Source organism: Saimiri boliviensis, chromosome 4 (assembly GCF_048565385.1).
Source record: "Saimiri boliviensis isolate mSaiBol1 chromosome 4, mSaiBol1.pri, whole genome shotgun sequence".
Classification (NCBI taxonomy): domain Eukaryota; kingdom Metazoa; phylum Chordata; class Mammalia; order Primates; family Cebidae; genus Saimiri; species Saimiri boliviensis.
The window spans coordinates 30,013,266-30,036,443 of record NC_133452.1 but is presented as its reverse complement, the minus strand read 5'-3'; the positions used below and the strand labels follow the sequence as shown (position 1 = coordinate 30,036,443).

General features: G+C 37.1%; 1 pseudogene; it reads left to right on the top strand.

The window, feature by feature from the left end:
- Nucleotides 1-1,867: 1,867 nt before the first annotated feature.
- Nucleotides 1,868-3,062, top strand: LOC101049462 (cysteine and histidine-rich domain-containing protein 1 pseudogene; annotated as a pseudogene).
- The last annotated feature ends 20,116 nt before the right edge of the window (nucleotides 3,063-23,178 follow it).

The following is a 23,178-nucleotide window of genomic DNA, read 5'->3' as shown; positions in this document are numbered from 1 at the left end:
GAAAGTAGTGATAATTAGAAATCAATAATGACTTATTAAAACAATTCATGCCAAAATAAATTCATTGAATTTTTGTAGTCTTCAGTGTAGAATTTCATGGAGTCTTAGGTTATACATGAGAAATATGTGGAAATAAAAGATGGTGAGTTTATGTGAATTCATAACTGGCTGAAGACCTGTATCCAAGAACCACCGTAAAAGAATTTGTGTCCAGTGTCAGGGCGGGGTGGGGGGGTGTCTCTCTCTGTGGGTTTGCAACAAGCCTCTGTACTGGGGTGGTACTGTTGAATGTTTTTATCAGTAAGTATAATGATGAAGTACAAGTTGGGCGGATCCACTCTGTGTTAAGTACCAAACTTGGCAAGAGGCTACTCTATGTGACTGGAAAGAAGGGGTTGCAACTCCTAGGTAAGTTTGAACTCCAGCTTTACACTTAACTAGCTGCCTGACTCTGGCCCACCAGTTTTCTCATTCGCAAGACGGCAACTGCCTTGCAGGACCGTGACGATCTCATGAATTCATGGATATAAAGTGCTTAACTTGGTGCTTGGCACAAGACAAATTCTGTTTTCCCTCTCCTTCTCCTCCTCTGCTTCTGGTAAAACGGGTTTTTAAATAAATTTAACTGAGTCACCTAGTGGTTTGGTTCACATTGAATTACAGTCTTAAACAATAAATGACCCCAGTGTATAAACCTCTGTATCACGTGTATGCATGCTTAAAGAAGACCTTATCCTTGATGAAAGATGAATTCAAACAGATTATTAGCAGGTTCTGGTTTATTCTTTCAGTGTTTCCACTTAGCAGCAATGCACACACATACTTATCACGTGTTATTTCCTTTTCTTTCCACACAAAAGTTAATGTGATCATTTTTTTCATGAAGGTGCCAAGTTGCAGTTTCCTCACTTAATGTATCTTGGAACTCAAGATGTCAATATAATGAGTTTACACATTCTCAGTAATAAACCCAGTCACTTGGTCCAGGTTTTGCAGGTCAGTAGGAGTTTTCCGGGCAGACGGTAGAGGGAACAGCTTTCCAATATGAGGAAACCAGATAGACCAGGGCCCACTTGCTCACTTAATTTGTTCAAGAAATGTTTATTGAATACTTAAATATGCCAGGCCAGAGGCTAAATATTTTTGTTCATGTCATTGAATCCTTACCACAACCTAACGGGATAAATAATATTATTATCTTCATTGTACAGATAAGGAAGTTGAGGTTACAAAGACTGTCTCTTACCTAAGGTCAGAAAAATACTTAGTAGAGGAAGTCCGATCCGGAGCCAGCCTGTTTTGCGGGAGTCATGCTCACAATCACACACGTACTTCCAGATAAAGGCAGGTTGGAGCAGAGAGGGTTCTAGATGTAGGAGCAGCAGTGGAATTGCCCAAGGGTGCCGGAGAATCAAGAGTAAAGGAGCTAAAATTCTCCTTTGTTGAAGCAACTCTGCGTAGTACTAGTAATTGTATTGCAGGAACAAAGTTGGAAACCACGTGGCAAGTGGTGAGGCTGAAGATGCAGGCAGGCCTGGCGTGGGTTTGAAAGTCCAGCACGGTGTGGCTTAGATCCTGTTCCTTGTGCATGGGCCAGAGAGTGGTGTGAGTGTCCTCAGCCCTCAGTAGTAACCTCATAGAGAAGCCTGCTGTGTCAGGCCCTCAGGCTGAGACTAGGAGAGAGCACTGAGGCTTCAAGATCACAGGTTGAATGGGGCAATTTGCTGCAGGAAACCCGCAGATTTAAAAAAAACTTTGCGCATATCTTAGAGTTGCACCTGGGATTTCCTGGGCAATTTGAGAGGTGACTGGAGTTTCTATTTTTTTTTTTTTTTTTTTTTTTTGAAGAGACGGAATCTTAGACCGGTGCTGGGGACACGGGAGTGGCCGACGCATCCTCTCGCCGTTCCCTGTGTTTTGGCCTTGCGCGTGACGGTGGGAACTGAAAATGTCCTTGCTGTGCTACAACCGCGGCTGCGGGCAGCGCTTTGATTCCGAGACCAATTCCGACGAGGCTTGCACATACCACCCAGGTGTTCCAGTCTTTCATGATGCCTTAAAGGGTTGGTCGTGCTGTAAGAGAAGAACAACTGATTTTTCTGATTTCTTAAGTATTGTTGGCTGTACAAAAGGTAGACATAATAGTGAGAAGCCACCTGAGCCAGTCAAACCTGAAGTCAAGACTACTGAGAAGAAGGAACTATCTGAATTGAAACCGAAATTTCGGGAACACATCATTCAAGCCCCTAAGCCAGTAGAAGCTATAAAAAGGCCAAGCCCAGATGAACCAATGACAAATTTGGAATTAAAAATATCTGCCTCCCTAAAACAAGCACTTGATAAACTGTCATCAGGGAATGAAGAATATAAGAAAGAAGAAGACAATGATGAAATTAAGATTGGGACCTCATGTAAGAATGGAGGGTGTTCAAAGACGTATCGGGGTCTAGAGAGTCTAGAAGAAGTCTGTGTGTATCATTCTGGAGTACCTATTTTCCATGAGGGGATAAAATACTGGAGCTGTTGTAGAAGAAAAACTTCTGATTTTAATACATTCTTAGCCCAAGAGGGCTGTACAACAGGGAAACACATGTGGACTAAAAAGGATGCCGGGAAAAAAGTTGTTCCGTGTAGACATGACTGGCATCAGACTGGAGGTGAAGTTACCATTTCAGTGTATGCTAAAAATTCACTTCCAGAACTTAGTCGAGTAGAAGCAAATAGCACATTGTTAAATGTGCACATTGTATTTGAAGGAGAGAAGGAATTTGATCAAAATGTGAAATTATGGGGTGTGATTGATGTAAAGCGAAGTTATGTGACTATGACTGCAACAAAGATTGAGATCACTGTGAGACAAGCTGAACCAATGCAGTGGGCAAGCCTCGAACTGCCTGCAGCGAAAAACAAAAAGGAGACACAACAGATTGAGTGGGAGATGGGAGGAAGGCTATTACATGTTTCAGAATTCTTAATACTGTGTGAAGTGGTGGCTTGCTGCTGTAATCTTTTGTTGTTCTGTTACTGAATCTGGCATTTCAGGGTTAACATTAGGTTCTTAAAAGCCAAAGTTAGTCTGTCTTTTTGTGCCTCTCATCTTTCTTTTGTATAATTGAAGATTGATTATTCATTTCTCTTTAATGGTAGGAACCACAGTTGTGTCCTGTACTTGAAGAGGCTGGAAAATAGCCCATAACCATAATTACAGTATTTCTTTGTATTTCTTTGTTAAGCAGAGAAATATTAAGGAACATGTTTTTTACATCTTTCTATTCCAAAATTAGTAAAGCAAGATGAAATGTCAAATTTTAATCATTTTTTTCATGGATTTGTGTTTTTACAGTACTTGAAAATATTTCAGGAAGAGATGATGCTCTGCAGTTTTTTTTCTATGTGGAAGGATTACTTTTTAAAGGAGGATTAAATCTGGGATAGTGTAGTAAGTAAAGGGAAATATATGAATGGTTTAACAAATTAGAATTTGTTTACAGCTACTTGAATGTTTAAATTACATCAAAACTTACATTACTTGCCAAGCAGTATGATGTAAAAGTACAGGAAACATAAATAAGAATACAGAGGTATCAATCTGGTTAAAATTCACCATTTTGTAACACTAAGCAATAATCTTAAAAACCTCTTTCTTGAATATTTAAATGTGTTTATATGGTGTTATGACTAAATTGTTACTGATTTATAGAGTAAACCCTCTTAAAACCTTTAATTAGTTAAATATAAAAAGAAAGTATATATATTTGTCTCCCTGATGGAAACCTATATAAAGTTGTAGACTTAAAAAGTTTGTGGAAATGCGTTAGGATATCAGAAAACTAAATATATGGACTTGCTTTATGACTGTCTATTACATGTTAAATAAAGTAACTCAATTCCTTTGGGGAAAAAAAAAAAAAAGAGACAGAATCTTGCTCTTTTGCCTAGGCTGGAATGCAGTGACATGATCTCAGCTCAGTGCAACCTGCCCTCCCAGGTTCAAGCAATTCCCTGCCTCAGCCTCCTGAGTAGCTGGGATTACAGGCACCTGCCACCACGCCTGACTAATTTTTGTATTTTTGGTAGAGACAGGGTTTCACCATCTTGGCCAGGCTGGTCTTGAACTCCTGACCTCGTGATCCACCCGCCTCAGGCTCCCAAAGTGCTGGGATTACAGGCGTCAGCCACCACACCCAGCCTGGAGTTTCTGAAGCTCTTACAGGTCATAGCTCTGGCTTTTGACAGGATTGGGGCAGGATACCTTGGGTATATCTCTAGTGTGATTAACTAATGTAATCATAGAGCATCTTTAGTTTTGTTCCTCACTGTCCCTTTAAATGGATTCAGTTGGGGAAGCTCTTCCCTTTATAATGATTGGCAGCCTCCATGAAATTATCTGGTCATATTAAAATAATGAAGAGGACCACCTTTACTTTAAGTCTTAAGACATTGTCACATTTGAATCTGTCTGGCGGGGAAGTTCTCTCTTGCCTGAAACTTGCCTGGTGATCGTCATCACTCTCTGGACTTGACAGGTAGGTGAAGCAGACTGATTCTGCCATGGGTGCTTTCATGGGTTCTTGGAAGACCCCTCCTCCTGTCTGCCCCCAGATCAGTGAGGCTCTCTCACCTGTGCTTTCCTGCTTAGGCTGATCCATTAGTCTCTGTACAGCTAGCAAAACCTTTAGCTTCTCTCAAGGTGTGAGTGATTCCCTGGGCACTCGTCTTAGAAGAACCTAGGACAGCCTTGGCTGGCTCAGCTTTGTGTGGGCATCTCATACACTGCCTTGTCCCGGTCTTTGCTCTATACTTACACATTCTGGGTTCCAGGGACTCCAGACCTGCTACCTTCTCAGCACGTTTCCTTTGCATTCCGTCAGAAAAGTTAATCAGCCTGTCTCATGCTCTCTAGGTATTCAGGCAGAATTTAGATACCAACCTAAACTACAGAGGACAAAATTAAGTTCTTGGAGCAGTCCTGTTGAAGTCGTTATTCATAGGCATGAGTTGAGGGCACAGCACCTGGTATTGCTCTCTCCAGAAAATTCTTCCTTTAGTTTATGGGCTCGAGGTTGGGGGTGTCTCCCACTCCCTTGGAGCAGAGATAGGGTGGTTGTGACTTGGAGCAAAGACCTCTTCAAATAAATCCTCTCCTCTTCAAAAACTATCTTCGAATCTCCAATCCCAGGCCCTTTTATACCTTTGATGTGGTTGAGGCATTTAAGTGTCATCTAAAAGACCTCAACCACTCACTTTCAAACATTTTTGCTTCTTGGTCTATCTACAAACTCTGGCATGTACTGGGGCTGAAACCTCCAGTTTAATAACAGATAAATCATAGATATTATACTGAAAATGACATCCTTTTCCTCTATTTCAGAGTGCTCTTTATGGAGTACACATTTGACCACATGACTTTCCTGCTTAAAACCCCTCAGTGAGTTCTCAGAGTCCTTGCTCAGGCAATGCTTGCAATGTAATAAGGAAGACAGACAGCGTGCAAGGACACAGACAAGCAAGGTGTTGCGAAATCGAACACATAGAATGCTGAGGTAGGGAATAAATGGGGAAGATGTGAGGAAAGAGGACCCAGGCTCTCTAACCTCTGGCCTTAGAGCAGCAGCATATAATCAGGAATTCTAAGAGCCTAAACTCTTACCTGAGAATGTCTGGGTTCAAATCCCAGTATTGCCACCTGTTAGCTATTTGCATTTTGAAGTTACTTATCGTCTTTGTGCCTTGTGTTCCTAATTTGTAAAATGGGAATAGTAATCATTCCCTCCTATGATTGATGTATTAGAGGAGTTACTATTTTTAAGTATTTAGAAGAATACCTGGCATATTGTAAGTGATATGCAGAGTTTCTTCAATCAGGTTGTAGACCCTTGTCCTGACTGACCTAAATTTGGCCTGTGCTAATCGGCTTAGCTAACTCCTCTTCTGAGAAGCTTCCAATGATTCTTCAACATTCACTCAGGTGTCCTTACATGCTATGACACGTTGTATGCATATCAAAATCACCACAGTTATCCCACTGTACTGTGACTGACGCTCCTTCTCTGTAGACTATAAACACTGTACTCTTGAGAGAAGGAGCTATATCTTTTTTATAGTGCTATAAACAAAAGTTTGGCGTATCTGATACCCATTAAATATATGACGAATGCATAAATAAGTGGATGAGTGATAGAGAAATTCTAATAAATCAGAATAAAACTACATGCTTACAATTTAATAGTTTTCTTTCTTTCACGATAAGAAAACTCTTCTCTTAGTGATTAGATTTTTCACAGGTTCTGTATGAAACCATAGTCCTCCTTGTCATTTATAAGGGAAAGAAATGTAGGGATTTATCTAAAATTCAAATTTACAAAAAGCTGCGTTGAGTTGGATTGATTACTCCAGCTAAGTATTTACCACATTCGTCCAATACATTGAAAACAGAATGTGATTTACTACATATTTATTGAGTGCCTTTCTGGGCAAAGCACTGTGAAGGTCTGCACGTGAATGAGGTAGGTCCTCCGCCATATAGCAGCTTAGATTCTTGAAGAGAAGACAGAGACGCAGAAACCTGTGAAACAAGGGGGAACATAACAAGAGCAAAAGGCTGAGAGATTTAAAGAAGAGAGGTTTAGTTTGTTACCATTTCATGTTTAAGAATCTGTTTTGTAAAGTGAAGTCTTAATTTCTAATTTCTTTGTCTCTTTTTGTTATTAACTTCCTTTCACTTCTTGAATTTACCATACTAACTGCACCAAAAGAATAACTTCTTGATTATATAATTCATGCAGAAATCAAAAAGGCTATTTTACAACAGCCCTTTATTTCCTTTTTTTAAAAGATCTGTTTTCCTATCTTTTGTGTGAGCATAGATTAATTTGTATAGCGTTTAAGTGGCAACGTTCCCTGTGGTAAGATATCAGTGTTGTCAGTATAGAATTTTAGGGCTTGAAGGAAATTCAGAGATCATCAGGAATATACACTTATTATTTTATTTTATTTTACAAAAAGCAGGAGGTGGAATCACTGGATACAAAGCTAGTTATTAGAACAGCTAAAAGAAAACCCCAACATCCAAGGCCCACTACTGTTCTTTTTTCGATTATACCATGCTGCTTCTAGAATAATTTTAGAGTACAGGAAATGCAGTCCTGGGGAAGATATTTATAACAAGTCTCTGGCTCATTTAGCATGCCGTTGTTTGGGGTATCCAGCTGCACACTTTGTTCTTGTCAGTAATAAATTATTTCCTGACAATTTGGTTGACAAACGAGATCCCAGCCTCAATGATTTGCACACATCTTTTAAAAAATGATCAGGTTAACTGTTCTAAATAGCTTTTTTGTCCTTCACTTATCTTCCAGCATGGAAAAAAAGAAGATTCAAGATCTTCAATAAGAGTGTAAATCACACACACAGTCAGAACTCTGTTTATATAACATTTAAGGTGAAGGTACCCTTTTATGAGCTTTTGTAATCCAACGGAGAATCTCTGAAAGCCACAAAATCTCTCCTGTGCCCTAAAACATAACTAAGTTGGCTTTTTTAACTTCCCAGAGGGCTGGGATACAAAGTATGTGGACACTCAAATGTTTGAAAAGCAAAACAGAATCAAGAAGTGGGGGTGGGGAGGGGAATGTAAGGGTGCTCAATAAGGATTCTTTTACAACTCATATTTCTCTATTGAAAACTGAGATTTCTGGTCACATTAGGGCAGAATAATTGATAGCAGCTGCAGAAGAGAAGGTTTGAACATGTATCTCCCCAGGCAATATTTTCTTTGGTATTCTCAGTGGTATGTTGAGTATAGCAGTTTAATATTGAGTCAGAGTTTCTTTAGTGAGCTAAGTGGACTAAAACAACTTATTTATTCATTTTTCTTCACAAAAGCTTGCCTTGTCCCATGTTTTTTTCCTTAGGCCACCACTGTGTGGTCGTGACATTTGCCTGTCATCAATGTTGGTGATTTGGGGAGACCCTCCTATAGTAGGGGGTGAATGAACACAGAGTGCCCATGGGCTGGTACCATTTCTGCTGCAAACTGGCCTCTCAAAGTCAAGAATCCTTGGCCTATTAGTGAGGAAAAATTCAGGATTATAGTAACGAATTCTCTTTCACTTCCCATTGTTAGTAATAGCAAGATAATGAAGAGGAAATTAATATTTGAGGTATTTGAGGGTCTTCTTAGTATAGGCAATAAACAACTTGTAATTCTTTAAGAGACAGTAATACTTCAAAATGGCAAAAGTGAGTCTAAAATATTTCCAAACTAATGAGCTAAAAGGAAGAATGTGTGCATTTTTCAATACAGACTGTCTTCAAAGGGCAGGTCTCTGATTCCTTTAATAAAATATTTCTTTGAAAACTTCACATCTCTTTCCTTTAGTGAAGGGTTTCTCATTTTAAATGCTCCTATTAGGATACATAGAATAAAAAGGGTACAAAAAGGCTATTAAAATAATTACAGAAGTTCAGGTCATAAATTATCTGTTGATTCAGACTGTCATCAGGTAAGTCAATTGCTTCAATGTTAAGACTAATTGGCCAGACTAGAGAATTGGCTATAAATGACTTCAGACATCTGGATCAGATCTAAGTCATCAGCTTGGCCAGTGGGATCCAACCTACCCTGAATATTCCCCTCATTTGAACAATAGACATTAAATGTGATTGTCTTACTGGTATTTTGTGATATTAGTTTGCCACTCTGCCACAAAACATGACAGGGTTAAATACACACAATATGGGATAATAGTCACAGCCCAGGTGTCTCATCTGAGAGAAACATGGCCAAATCAAACAGCTAGTGAATGTTGACTATGGATTGGATTCATCAGCTAGCTCAATGTTTTTCAGATTGCTATGCTTAAGAAAACTCAGATTTAACCAGTTTTGCATGCTTCCTAAAATATCTAACCTAGACACTACCATCAGGCTCAATCTCCTCTTTCTCTGCCCCTTGCAAAAACATGAGACTGGAAATGGTTTACACGTCTATGTGGGCATGCATGCATTTATGTATGAGTGAATTGTCTAAAAAGTGTCAATAGGCTTTTAAAATTAAGAATATCCTGGGACTAGAAAAATGCAAGATCTTGACAAACGAGGAAATCAATGTGGTAGCAAGGCATCCTCATCTGACAACCCCCATAACTTAGGGGTTCACTCAGCCGTTATGCTCTCTGTGTGAACATTGTTAATTTAGTAAACTACAATGAAATCAGGACAGTTGACAAAATCTGTCCTTACTCATGACATTTATCTGGTGACCAGGAAACATTTTCAATGTGACAACAGGCTTGGTCTCTTCTAGATAAAACTTCTCCTAGTCTTGCGCATGAACTCTTGATAACTTTTTACTTCAACAAAAATAGTCAAACTTTATAGTTATATTATGCTAATACCTCATTTAATTCAATGAAGAAGGTTTGCAGCAAAACTCAATTTCCTAAATATCTGAAAGTTACATTTTTTGAATTTCAAACCTTTAAAAAGTTGAATTATTTTTATTGGAAATGTAATTATACTTGAAATTTCTCTGCTTTCTTAAATACCTTAAAGGGTATATTAAACATAACTATTTTTATGATTCAGGTATAACTATAAATATAAATGTACCAATGCACTTATGGCCCATTAAAAGTTTGAAGCAGTTCTCCTTTTCAATAAATCTTTATATTATCTCAAATTACTATATTTTATTTGTCTGCTTTTAGTAGTTTTTCTGTTAGCTATTAATCCTTGGCATTCTTGGGGTGCCTACTCTATTACTCAGTTCTATCTCTTTTCCTTTTGCAGTTTCTAATCTGCTATGGTCTGGGAAGTACATAGCTGGAATTCTTAAAATTTTGTGAGAACAGGGGAAACATGCTTTATGAACTGAATGAGCTTTACCGTCTGGATGTCAGGAAAACTATTTCTCTTGCCCAGAAGTCTTATTTGCTTATGTAGTGGGGGGACACAAATTATTTGCTTTCAGATGACACCAGACGCTTTCATGGGGAAATTCTTTGATATCTGATAACACTACCACTAATGTCCTAGGTGCTTTGATACTCTGGGGAATGTAAAATGAACACACTCATAATAATATAGGTGCTATTAGGCATGTAAAATGCACATCCCAGCATACATTCTCAGGAGCTTATAGTGTGAAGAAAATGTATAGATGTCAGCAAAATGATATTCATAGAACTGACACAGAAGTATTGTGCTGTATATGTTTTATTTTAATATAAACTTAGCTATTTTTAGTTAAAATAGGTTCGATACCAATCAATATAACTGGTTACATGTTCTAAAAAGGGGAGTTAAGCCAAACATAACTGGCAGAGAAAAAATAAGCTAGGTGAAAACTGAGATAGACAACTTATTGCTGTGGAGAGAGAAGTAAAAATCTCAGAATCTCTTTTTTTTTTTTTTTTTTAGACGGAGTTTGTCTCTGTCGCCCAGGCTGGAGTGCAGTGGCCTGATCTCAGCTCACCACATCCTCCACCTCCCGGGTTCAAGCAACTCGCCTGCCTCAGCCTCCCGAGTAGCTGCGATTACAGGCATGTGCCACCATGCCTGACTACTTTTGTATTTTTAGTAGAGACGGGGTTTCACCATATTGGCCAGGCTGGTCTCAAACTCCTGACCCCGTGATTTACCTGCCTCAGTCTCCCAAAGTGATGGGATTACAGGCGTTGAGCCACCATGCCTAGCCAAATCTCAAAATCTTTACAAGTGTGAGAGGATCCAGAAATCTCTTGCTGAGTGAAAAAAAATTTAGTCACTCTAATTAAAATGTTCCCTCCTTCGGGAGCAAATGAAAAATTTAATGTTTTTTTGACTTAGTCACACCTAATATAACAGTCTTTTCTTTATAAGAGATTCTTCATCTTAAAATCCTAGGATGCTCTATGTCTAAGGCATAGTCTCCATAACAAGCATTTTCATTCTCTTTTTCTGATTCAGGAAGCTGCTTTAATAGGTCACAAATAAACTTTAATTGCATTTTGTAATTAAAAACATGTTCAAATGTTTACTAACTTTTAAAAACCCTTAATGTGAAGTAATTTCATTCCTTTTTTAAATAGAAGTTTTACAAAGAGTTAGGAAAGTGTCCTAGAAAAGTATATGTGAATTTGTACTTAAAAAAAAAAATTCAGCCCAAATGTTTCCTCTTTAAACTTTTCTACATCTTTTCTAAGTTGTTAATTTGCTCCAATATTGTTGATAGTTGTGTAGTTACATCTGCTTCTCTCTCCTCTCTCTCCCTGCTCTTTCTCTCTCTGTGTGTTGGTGGGTGAGGTAGCTGGAATATGAGGGGTAAGTTGTGGAGGAGAAAATTGAGATATGTAGGCATTTGGTAATGTGTTTGGGGAGTAGCATCAACCCTGAGAGCTGACTGTCTTCATCTTGACTGATGATGTTATTTTTCTTTCTTCTCTTCTTTTTAAATCACTAAGATGGTTAAGGGTTTGCAGGATCAAGTTAAGTACACTTGATAGGAATTGTATTCGTGTTGCAATGATCTCAGAACAGTGGATTTAGCCAGCTATGGAGTTGGGGCCCAATCCCCGCTTTGTCTTCATATACAGTAGTTTGTTTACCTCTTTTCTATGGCTAAAAACACAAACAGTAAGCACAGAGACAATTTGGTCTGCCCTTTTCCATCTTTCTGTGTATTATCCAACAATTTGGCTAACTGGGCAGAAACTGACAGTATTTGACTCCCAGAAGAGATGCTAGTTGTGTATTATCTCATTATAATGTTTAACTAGATCAACTTCACTGTAAATACTAAAGAAGTGCCCCTTTAAGGCCCTTTCTCTGACCTCTAATGCAATTCATTTCACAGAACGTGAAAAACAAATCACCAGAATAAACTTCCTGAATTGTATTTGTGAGCTAATTCTCAATCTACTTATAAATATTATTAGGAGTATTGGCTAAATGCTACCATATGTTAAGGCAGAATTTGTAGAATCAAAATGCCATACACATCACAAAATAAATGGAGTTCACTGCTTCTATCCTCCTTAGTTATTTTAACTTTATACTAGTGGTGTGTTATGAAGGCTATTTCCTCCTAAGGAACATGTGCAGTGTGTAAATTATTGACTCATTAATTCCTGAGGTCCTTCGGCTTCTAGGACACAACCACTTATTTTTCTCTAGTTTGCTCGTTTCATAAATGTGGAAACTGAAAGACTTATAGCAGGAAATTCATGCTAAGCCAAAAATAGAACTCAGGTTTTAGTTTTTAGTACAGGATTGAAGAGCTTTTGCATGGAAATAAATTTAGGCTATTTGTAGACATGATATCAATGGAGATTAGAAAAAGTGTTTCTGATTGACTATAATATTTAATTATTTTAAATTACTTTAAAGTATAAATATGACATTTTGGTTTGGGAAAATATATTGCTCTTAAAGCACTATCACTTCACTGGGAATTATTCAATGAAATTAGCAATGTACTCAGAGAAAGATAGTCTGATAAAGTCAACACATGCAAGATGGACTCTGCCATCACACTTATTATGAGTTCGGTTGTCATCTACCGTGTGACACTTAGTGTATGAGGAATCAGGAGACAGTAGAACTAAAAAGAGCCAGTCTTGAAAAAAAAAGAGCAAATTTATGATGGCTTTCATTTTGTGTATTTCAGAATTCTCCCGAGGTCTTACAAGCTACTTTGCATTTGTTTTTGGAAAATAATCCTTCTACTATATATGTTGTAATTATATACATAATAACAGCTTATTTTAGGATCATCTGTGAAAAATGTATTACAAATACACTTTGAGAATATGACTACAATAATAACACAATGGAAGATAGCTGATCTAAGGATAATTTGACAAATATTAACAAAGTTTACTAAAGCAACACTGATTTAAAGGGTACAGATACAACTAAGGACATGAGGAGAAGAAAAAAATGAAATAGATGTGCTTTGCATGTTCAGTAGAGTATCTTAGCAGTCATACGAGGAATACTTTAGGAAATATTTTACACATAAGCATTTTCTAAAGGACTGAGAAATCCTTTTAGCAATTCCTTAGCATTATTGTTACTTTTTCCTTTTCTTACTATGCTTTGAGTATCAAAATTCCTGTATCAGTGCCATTGTAATCATACTATATAAATTTGTTGCCCATCACATGAATTCATAAATTAGGGTGACGTAACAAATTTCACATGGGCAAGCCACAAAGAGAGCTCAGTAATTTTACACTGGGGAGATAAAGGAGGGGAAAAATCACAGGAAACTATTTCCACTGAAGATGGTTTTCTTTTTCATGTATGCTTTTGGCATCTTCATTGTGAAAATTCATAGGCATTCATAATTATAAGAAAATCTGATGTAATGGTGATCATTTCTACAGCAGAATGTGGCTATTGACTGTTTTCGAGAAAAAAAAGAGTCTCAATTAAAGCTTATTTGGAAACAAGTGGCAGAACGAGGGAACTAAGTAGTGAGGGCTACAGTGAGGATTTAATGAGGGACGCTGTTGGTTCCAGTGATTCTCAATTGTGGCTGTTCATGAGACTCGTTTTTGAGGAGCCTTTAAAAATACCGATGTCTGGCACAAACCCCTCTCTGCCACACCTCACCCTCCATATTCTAATTCAATTGAGAGTGGAGGACAAACAAAGTATGGAAGATTTTCGGTGCACAAACTGATCTGATGACGAGTCCTGAAGATTGCATAGAAATAGTGAAGATGGGCGGGCGGAAGCGTGGAGGAAATCCTAAGATACAAGGGACCCAAACAGGAAAGAGAATGAACTGACAGAAACAATGAGAAAAGAGGCATCCAGTTCATGGACAAACTGTCTAAGGAGCTTAACTGTGGTAAATAAAAGATGAGTAAACATTCCCAAGAGATACATACTTTCCTGTGTATGGATGTGAAGTAGATAATTGATATTTCTGGGGAGCCAAACCTGGCTTTTTCACACTAAATTTCCAGCCACTGCTAACAAATTCCACTGTGCATTCATCCAGAAGTTTCTGACATTGGTACCAGGCAAAGAAAGCCATCAGTCATTTACAGTGGGCCATAACATTCTGGATCAATTAAATAATAAAGGAACAAAAGGACTAACTTGGTAAGCCAATGGCAAGACTGAGAATATCTACAAGGTTCCTACCCTGAAACAAAGTAGTCGAAGAATTATGCAATTTGTGGGAGGTTTCCAAGGAATCTTTATTTTGCAAGATTTGTAACACTATGTTATTTTGGCTGAGGCTACCATAAAAACAAAGTCATTTCCAACAGTGCACTGAAAATCTTTGCACTTTTTCTGTATTCCAAGCTCAAGGGACTACCTATCATTCTACAAATATATCAGGCCAAACTACCTTTGCTTTTTTTTTTGACTGTCTTTGTGTCTTCAATATCATTTTTTAAGTCTCACTCCAAAAGACACATTCTCTGTTAAACATCTTGCAGTTGATGAAAGAAAGACAGTATCCAGGTATGGTCTCAACCAGAACTACACATCTTTAATATCACTTTCATGTTGTTCTGTTTACTTATCTGCCTCTCTTTCTGGATAGACTGAGAGTAATTCAAGAGTGTTCACAGCCATTGCCTTGCAGAATGTCTGTTTTTAATTGCACTGCAAAGCTAACTCTTCGTTGGGTAACTAGAACCCCTAATGAAAGAGAAGTATACAAATGCTTGTTGCATTAAGTTGACACTTTTCGCCTACTTGGAAATGTCCTTTTTGGCCAGGCCTATTGAAACAACTTAATTATGCCTTGTGGTGTGTTTTTGTGTGAGTGTGTTCATCAGTCTCAAGGGGTGTAAGAATCAACTAAAATATATGAAAATTTTGGTCGTTTCTGCAGCACATGAGCTTTGAGAGAAAGAAAGATTTGTTTAAATTCTCAAAGTGGTCTAAGGCCCAAAAGAAATGATAAAATAAAACACTATCATATGCAGTGAAAAACTAGACACTTTCTCACTGAATTCCAAAATTAGATGAGCATGACCATTATGATTACGTCATACTTATTGGAGAATAAAGGCCTGCAGCGTTATGATAGTCTAACTAGGAACAAAACAAAAAAACAATGGAAACTTTACTAAAACTCGTGGAATTCAGGAAAGTGGCTAGATATAAAATAAATTTAAATGTCAACAGATTTATATTTGCAAAATCTCTTGGTAAAATAATTTTTAACAATCCCAGTTCATCAGCAATAAAAGTATATAATACATCAAAATTTAATAAGTTATTTGCAAGATATCTATCAGAAAAATAAAATTACTAAAAATTATTAAGAAGGGTTTAATAAATACAAAGTTGTGCTGTATTCCTTGGTGAGATGACTTAGCATTGGAAAAATTCCAAGTAAATGTGTAAATTACCTCAGTGCAGCTAAAAATGCAAATGTAAATAATAACGAGATACATTTTTTATCTTTCAAATTAGCAAAGCTTAAAAATATGTGGAATAGGATATTTTCTCATACATTGCTAATGGGGTGTAAATTGTTACAACTTTTTGTGCAGCAACTTGGAACTATGTAGCAAAGTTTTAAACTTCTCACTCCATAGTTCTGTTTTTAGAAATTTATTCTCCAGAAATATTTACCCAAGTGATATGTTAGAAACACCATGAAAATTTGTCAATAGGAATTATGTTAAAAAATTATTTTCCATCCCTTTGGGAAAATACTGGGCAGACATTAAAAGGATGTGGCAGTTTTGTCATCAGACAAAAATACTGTTCTTGTTTATAATGACAATTACGCAAAAGCAAGATGAAACACACAGCTTGATATGACTACATTTTTGTTTTTTAAAAAGTATTTGTGTGTGCTTGTTTAGCGGAGTGTGTGTGTGTGTGTAGGTGTGTGTGTGTGTGTGTGTGTGTATGATCTATGTAAAAAAGTTCAAGAGAGAATAGATCTATCAGTGGTCATTTCTGGGAGCAGACGTTCAGGGGCTTTTTGTTTTTTACATTGTCCTCATTTTTTACAACTCTTCAAGACTTTTACGATAACAATATGTTATTTCTTTAATTGGAAACAAACGTAAAAGATTTCTTTTATCTCTTCAGCCTTTCATCTTAAGATGGTTATGGCTTCATCTCTGTTTTCACCATACTTAAACTTCAGAACCCAACCTTCTTTAGGGAAACTGCGTACCCAGTCCCTCAGGAGAAGACAGACACCATTCACCATTTTATAGCTGAGTAGAGCTAATGATGGAAATGACAACGATAATGACAAGAGCGGGCCTGGCACATTTCTGAGCTTTTCGTCGACTTTTACTGCTCTCTCTTCACCTCACTTTGATCCCCTGCCCTAATTGAGAGTTTTAGAATGTATGTCATTAAAGTTCATTTAATTTGAAGCACACATATTAAAAGGAAAAAGAATCTCAAAGATCATTCTGCTTTACCACAAGTAAAATATATTCCTCAGATGGTCAAGGCTAGGCAGGGCTTCTTAATGCTGGAATGTAAAATTTTGGATCTAGAGCTTTTCTTGGTAAGGAAAAAAAATTTTTTTAATGGAGATAAAAATCAAATTGGAAACATCCAGAGGTATTGAGAGAGACCTCTATGTTGGCTTTCCAAGTAGTTACTACATTCCCAGGCCTCTAGATTTTTTTATTAAAATGCTTTTCAAGAAATATCTCATCATTGCATAATCTACTAGGCACAATGAGAATGCTCTCATTGTAATCAAATACTGAAGAACGTTGAACAAACCCCAACATTTCTTTAATTTTATTGCCATTTTGATTGTACGATTATTTACTTCAACATTAAAGAATATTTCTCTTTTAAACTCTCTAGCGTTCAAGCACACAATGAGTTATTTTAAAACACATTCCAAATATTTTATTTCGCCCAGCTTCCTGTTGACAGGTACAATAGTCCCATCTTAGCTTCTGTTCACACAAGAACCCATTTGAAACCCAATTAATAAAAGGTAGAGCTACGCAAGCTCTGCTGAGCCCAGCACCTGCTGAGCAAACTGTCAAATGTTTGCCACGGTACTTAGAGCTGTATTATGGCAAAATGAAAAAAAAAATAGTCATGGGAATAAAGTTAAAAACCCACAATGAAATAGTTGATTAAGAAAATTAAGCCATTTAGTACAGACCCATGCCTCTGACTCCCGGAGAAAGCCTTGGGAGGCTGCTGTGGACCAGAGTCAGTTAAAACATTTGTCCTTTATAAAAATGACTGCTTAATTTTATTCACAAAGGACTCCTTTGGCATTCATCTAAATTTTCAGACCCCTTTTCAAATTTATTCATAAGTTTCCTCTTTCCCAGTGACCCCAACATACTCGGTGCTGGGAAAGAGTCTGTCAACAAATGGCAGATGTGCACCTAAGCCAGCATGAAGCCTGAGGGGTCCTGAGGCCCAGCTTCAGATAGCTCCTTGGTATGGAATAAGGCTCAGCTCTTAGTCTCCCTGAGCCAGGCATTTTAATTGCTAGATTTTTTTTTTTTTTTTTTTTTTTTTTTTTAATGTTTAAGGGAGGAGGGGGAGGAAAGTGATAAGGGAAGCTTTGAGGGAAGAGTGATGAATAGACATGGCTCAACTTTTACCTCCTCCAGAAAGCCTCCTCCAATTAATTCTATTCTTACACTAACCATCCCTTTATTCCACCTCTTTATTCCAAGTTTCCCCAGCCCCTGAGTCCATAGTTGGCCCAGAAAAATTTTGTCTCTTCTGAGCTGTTTTTGTTTGTTGCTTTAGTTACTGAACTCCCCAGCTAGCCTATGAAAACATTCAGAAGCTTAGGAATATGTCTTCCATCCCTTCATGGGATTTAATAATGCCTAGTTTTACTCAGTAGGAAGGAGAGCTCAATTAAGTATAAGAATGATATTAATTAGCTAAAAAAATTAGAACCCTGAAGGTTTTCTGGAAACAAGCAAACAAAAACTACTAAAGCAAATGCAGCTGGCAGAACTTTTAAGTAAGAACTTCTTCAATTTGACGTGGCCATGAACTATTCAGGGCTCAGGTTTAAGAGAGCGTCTTCTAAATTGTGATACTTATTAGGAGCGATTTTGATGACATGACATAGATTGATGATGTTTACATGTTTAGAAAGAGTCGATCACATGGCAATGATACTGCTTGTAATATTTATTTATATGTTTATTTTAAAGGACTTGAAAACATTTTTTAAGGACTTGAAAAGATTAATGAGATTAAATACAACACATCAATTAAAAATTGTTTAAAAAGGAAGACAAAACTAGATTCATAAAATAGAGTTAAAATTAAGACCAAATTGAAAGCAGATCTTGCCAGCAATTGTACACTCACCAAAAATTTGCACCTAAACTTCCTGGCAACTAACCTGAAATAGGTTAGGTACATGATCAGGTACATAACAGACAGTGTTTAAGAAACGAAAATAGTTCATGTTGTTCAGGAAAACTAACAATTCTTAAAGCAAAATACAGGCTAAGACTTCTTGAAGATGTTCATCATTCATGACAACATTTTACTCTCATTCATGACAACATTCTTAAGTGTGGACCAGCTTGAGTTTCATGAGGTGTGTTTACAGTGTCTTTCAGTATGAACAATCTTCACAGCAAATGTAGTTTAGTAAAAGCAATTTTATTGAAATTTCTACAGGAGTTCTAGGAAATTATTTCCTCTAGTCTGTCTTAATTTGGGAATAGATTTGAGAGTATCTGCCCAGATGGAAGGACTACTCTATCAATTAGGTATGGCTACTTTGTGCCAGAAAATGTCAGTTGCTTGAAACTACAATATTTAATTTTTGTTCATGCAACATGTTCATAATGGATTTAAAAAGGGCTCTGCTCATTGTAGTTATTCAGGAACCCTGGGTGAATAGAGGCTTCATGCTTTCGTGATCACAGAGGCTTAGGGAAAGGATACAGCAAACCACATACTAGCACTTAAAACTTTGGCCCAGAATAGTCATCACATCTGCTGACTGAACAAGTCAGTCATCAGGCCGGGCCAGTCTTCTATAGAAAAGGATGTGTGATCCTCCCAGAGGGAAGTGCACTGAATATTGTAAACAACAATACAGGTTATGACAACCATGTATCCTTAACCAAAAAAACCCTAAATAATGATTTTTCTTAGTTGACATTTCCCAACATATTGGGTGACAAAAATTTCCAAATTGCATTATTCCCTACTGACTCCCTGAAGTGGTAGTGTTCTCTGCTGGCAGTTAAAAATGAGAACTGTCTGCTTTCATGGATAGACCAGCTGGGGGTAGGATTTATATTCTACCATGAAAATGCAGCAGCCTAAAGGACCCATGCCAGAATACTCTCCACCACTTAATAATTTTTATTGCTTTTGACAACTTATACTCCACGGTTTTTCTTCTCTAGGAAAACATATTGGTAACTAGACATACACACAGCATAGATTAGTATAATCATGATGTCTTTTATGATCACCTTAGCCATTCTTTCGTGACCCCTCCTATCAAAAACATTCAGTGATTTCCAGTGGCATTCCTAGCATTTTTGACACCTTGACTGGATCATTTTTATAACACCCTCCACTTTGTGATTAAATTATTTTCATGTAGTAATTAGTAATCAGTATAATTTTTAAATCTACTGTTTTAAAACAACCAATGAAAAGAAATGATTTTGATTCTAAAGATTGCTCCGATTCACAGAGTATTTTATGTATGAACTAAAATTTGCACCTGTCAAATAAAAAATGTACTTGCATTTTGCATTTAAACAAAAATAGGAAACTCCAAGTGATCCCATAGTAACTCAAGTTCCGTTTCTTTAACTTAGAATCGCAGCTATGTCTGCCCAAGGCAATTGTCAAGGTTTCCCTATTTATCTTGAATGATTGCAGCTGAGTGGGTTACATTTGGGGAACGATTGTTTAGGAATTTGCTGAATTAACTTCTATGTTGAACACAATGTTTAGTAAAGGATAAGTAATAAAAATGTGCTAAGTCAAATCATACAATATATTATCAAAACTCAGTGCTAATGGCAACAATTGTTTAAAACTAAGACCAGAAATGATTTGTAGTTTTTTTTTTTGAGGAAGAGTATTTTATCACTTTATTGTTTAGAAATGTCGGCAGGAAGTGATTATTAGAATCAGAATGACTGGGTTTTATTATAGCTTTAAAATTTTTTATAGGCAGGGTACCCTCTCATTGTCCATAACCAGAATTCCCTCATACTTGGTCAGCCACTGGTGACTCCCCAGTGTTTACATAACTGAGTGCAAAGTGATGACTTTTAGCATACTTCTCCATCATATGGCCTCAGCCTCCTTCCAGCTTTCTTCTCCACAATTCACCTTTTGTGAAAACACCCCATCATCTAGAATTGTGAAAATATTCTGGTCCCTGAGCCCTTCTCTTAAAAAAATACTTCTATGTGTGTGTTCATATTTCTCCCTCTGACAATGTAAGTGGAAAGAACACAGGCTACAGAGCCAGGATTTTCTGGGACTGGATTTTCCTTCTGCAGCTTAGAAATGGTGTGACCTTGGGCAAGTTATCCAACCCATGTGGGCCTTATCCTCCTCATCTGCAAAAATATTGATTACAGAACCCATTTACAGATACCACTGGATGAGATGAGAACATATAAAAAGTGTGTTAAATTATCTTATCACTCCATGTCTTTCATTATTCTCCCTTAATAAGGTTTTACGTGTCTAACACTTACATGACTTTGATCAAAATAGGCCTGCATAGAGCTTGAACAACTGAATTGAGTTGACTGGGCTTCATTCATGGTATACAAGCTACCACAGTCACGTGGTCTAAGCCCAAGCTGGAGTTCTTCTACAATTGCCTCAGCTGTGAGTCTTGAGCATTGTCATAAGAAGAGAATCCAGGATATTTCTCATTTGGCTTCAGTTTCTCTTCTTCAGCTGTCCAGACCTCTTTCATTTAGAACAAACACTGTGACAAAATGAGGAGGCTGGAGAAGCCCCAGTGGGAATGGCAGCTGACCGCACGGGGAGGAGGTGTCCATTTCACCTTCAGGACCATCTTAGCATTTGGAGTAGCTCATAGGTCAGGAATGCTGTTGTCATCAGGGTGAGAGCTATGTCCTGAATAAATACCAAGTTAGGAGGAAGATGACTCAGAGCTGCCTAAACCTCATACTCCTCTGATATTTTAAGCAACAGAGAGTGGCAAGCAGCTGTTAGATATCTTTGCTTCTTTGTTCAGGCAAAGCTTAGCATGTTCCATTTGGAAAGAAAATAGTCATAATTTCCAGTCCATTTTAAACTCTTCCTTCTTAGAATTGTTACTGCATACATAACCTGGGTCACACAACTTAGTTTTGTGCAATCTCAACTCTAATTATTGCCTCTTCCCCAAGTGGATATTAAGTTCATTGTGAAAAGAGAATATACCTTATATTCCTCTTATATTCTCTCCAAACTCAAAGATTAGTCTTTGGCCCAGAGTAGGTAGTGCACATAAACACTAATTTCATTTACGTAGGACTTTAAAAATGAAAAATTACCTTTATGTCCATCGTCTCGTTGAAACTTCACTACAACCCTATAAAGTAATTGTTATTATCTTTATTTTATCAACCAGGAAACTAAGGTTTAGAGAGATTATGTATACTGGCAAGGATCAGGATCATACAACTAGTAATTAGCAAATCCTGCATTTGTATGTGTGTGTGTATTCACCTCATGAATTGTACCTGAAATACTCATTCATTAATGAGAACTTAACTGAAAACCTTTAAAAATATATTTAATTTTTTTCTACTTATTCAATTCCTGTTCCCTAACTTGCTTCTGTGGCTCTGAAAGCGGTTGGAAAACCATTTTGGAATTTGCAAAGATGTAGATCTAGAACCTAATTATTTTACTTGTACACAGAAAAGAAAATCTGTACATGCGGAAGAAATGGCACAGGAAAGTCCTCAAGTAATAAGAAACCATCAATTCATTTGTATTTTAGGTAATATGTTTATGGCAGATACTCAGAAAATTCACATTATTTTGGGGCATCGTTATTTATCTGAAAGATAAGGAAGGGTGTCCAAGAGTCTGTGTGGTTAAGGAAAGCAAAAATGGTGTAAAAAATACCAGTTGGTAGACTCATTTGATTCAGTCAACAGGTTTTATAAAGCACCTGTATTTTCTGTCATGGCTGGAGAGTGGTTTTGAACACATGTTGACATTCGGGTAGGTCAGTTACTCTGTGAGTTCAAGCAAGATAACCCTGTTTATCCACTAAGATGACTCAGAGAGCTACCAGAGACCTAGTTTCTTCATTCTGGGCTTGTGCTGCAAATGGTCAGCAACTCTGAGATTGATGGAAGATTTTTGCCTCAATTGTTATGCTATGATTTGAAGATTCCTGCTATAGAACATAATTGAGTACTTGAGCTTCCTCTTTCACTTAGGGAGAGTAAACAAATTTCTTATTTATATCAGTAAGTCATAATTTGAGCAAGTTAAATATTAAAACCTATTGAAACAGAAAAAGAAGTTAAGTTTAGTTGTGGTTAATGTCAAGCACAACTATTTAATCTTTATTTGAGAGATGATGTGCAAAACATTTTAGGCTGCTTGCATAATTAATATCTTTAGTAACTTACACACCTTTTACTTCATTCATGAAAATTTCAAAGGGTTAACTGTAAATGGATATTTGAGAAATTTAGCTTACTGGATCACTGAAGCAGAGAAGGAGTGGTTCAATGAGAGGTGGGGAATAGAAAAGTGCTCAGGAGATAGTTGTTGAAGCTGCAGAAAAATCTCTTTCTGTCTCCTGGTTTCATCCCTCCATCCCACTCAATGCACATTACCTGAAATATTAATAGATCACTGTGCTTTTCCCTTAAAAATAATGCACAGACATTTAGATTGATGATTATGGCTGTATTCAAGGTTCTGTAAATAATGATAACATTACTGTCTAGCATATTATATAAGATCACCTAAATTGTAAGTAGAAGCTGAATCACATCATGGTCAAATCTAATGTATATAATTTATGGGCTTTATTCTCTCTGTTGCAAGTGTCTATTGAAGAGGGCAGGAATAATGACCCTTATCCAGAAAAATATGTGAAGCTTGTGTCTTTTTCTAAATCTGGAGTTGAAGAAACTGTGCAATCCAAAGGAAAATCCCTTTCAAGGGGAAAAATTAAATCATTTAAGATCACCCTTCCTACTAGGTTCCATTAACCAC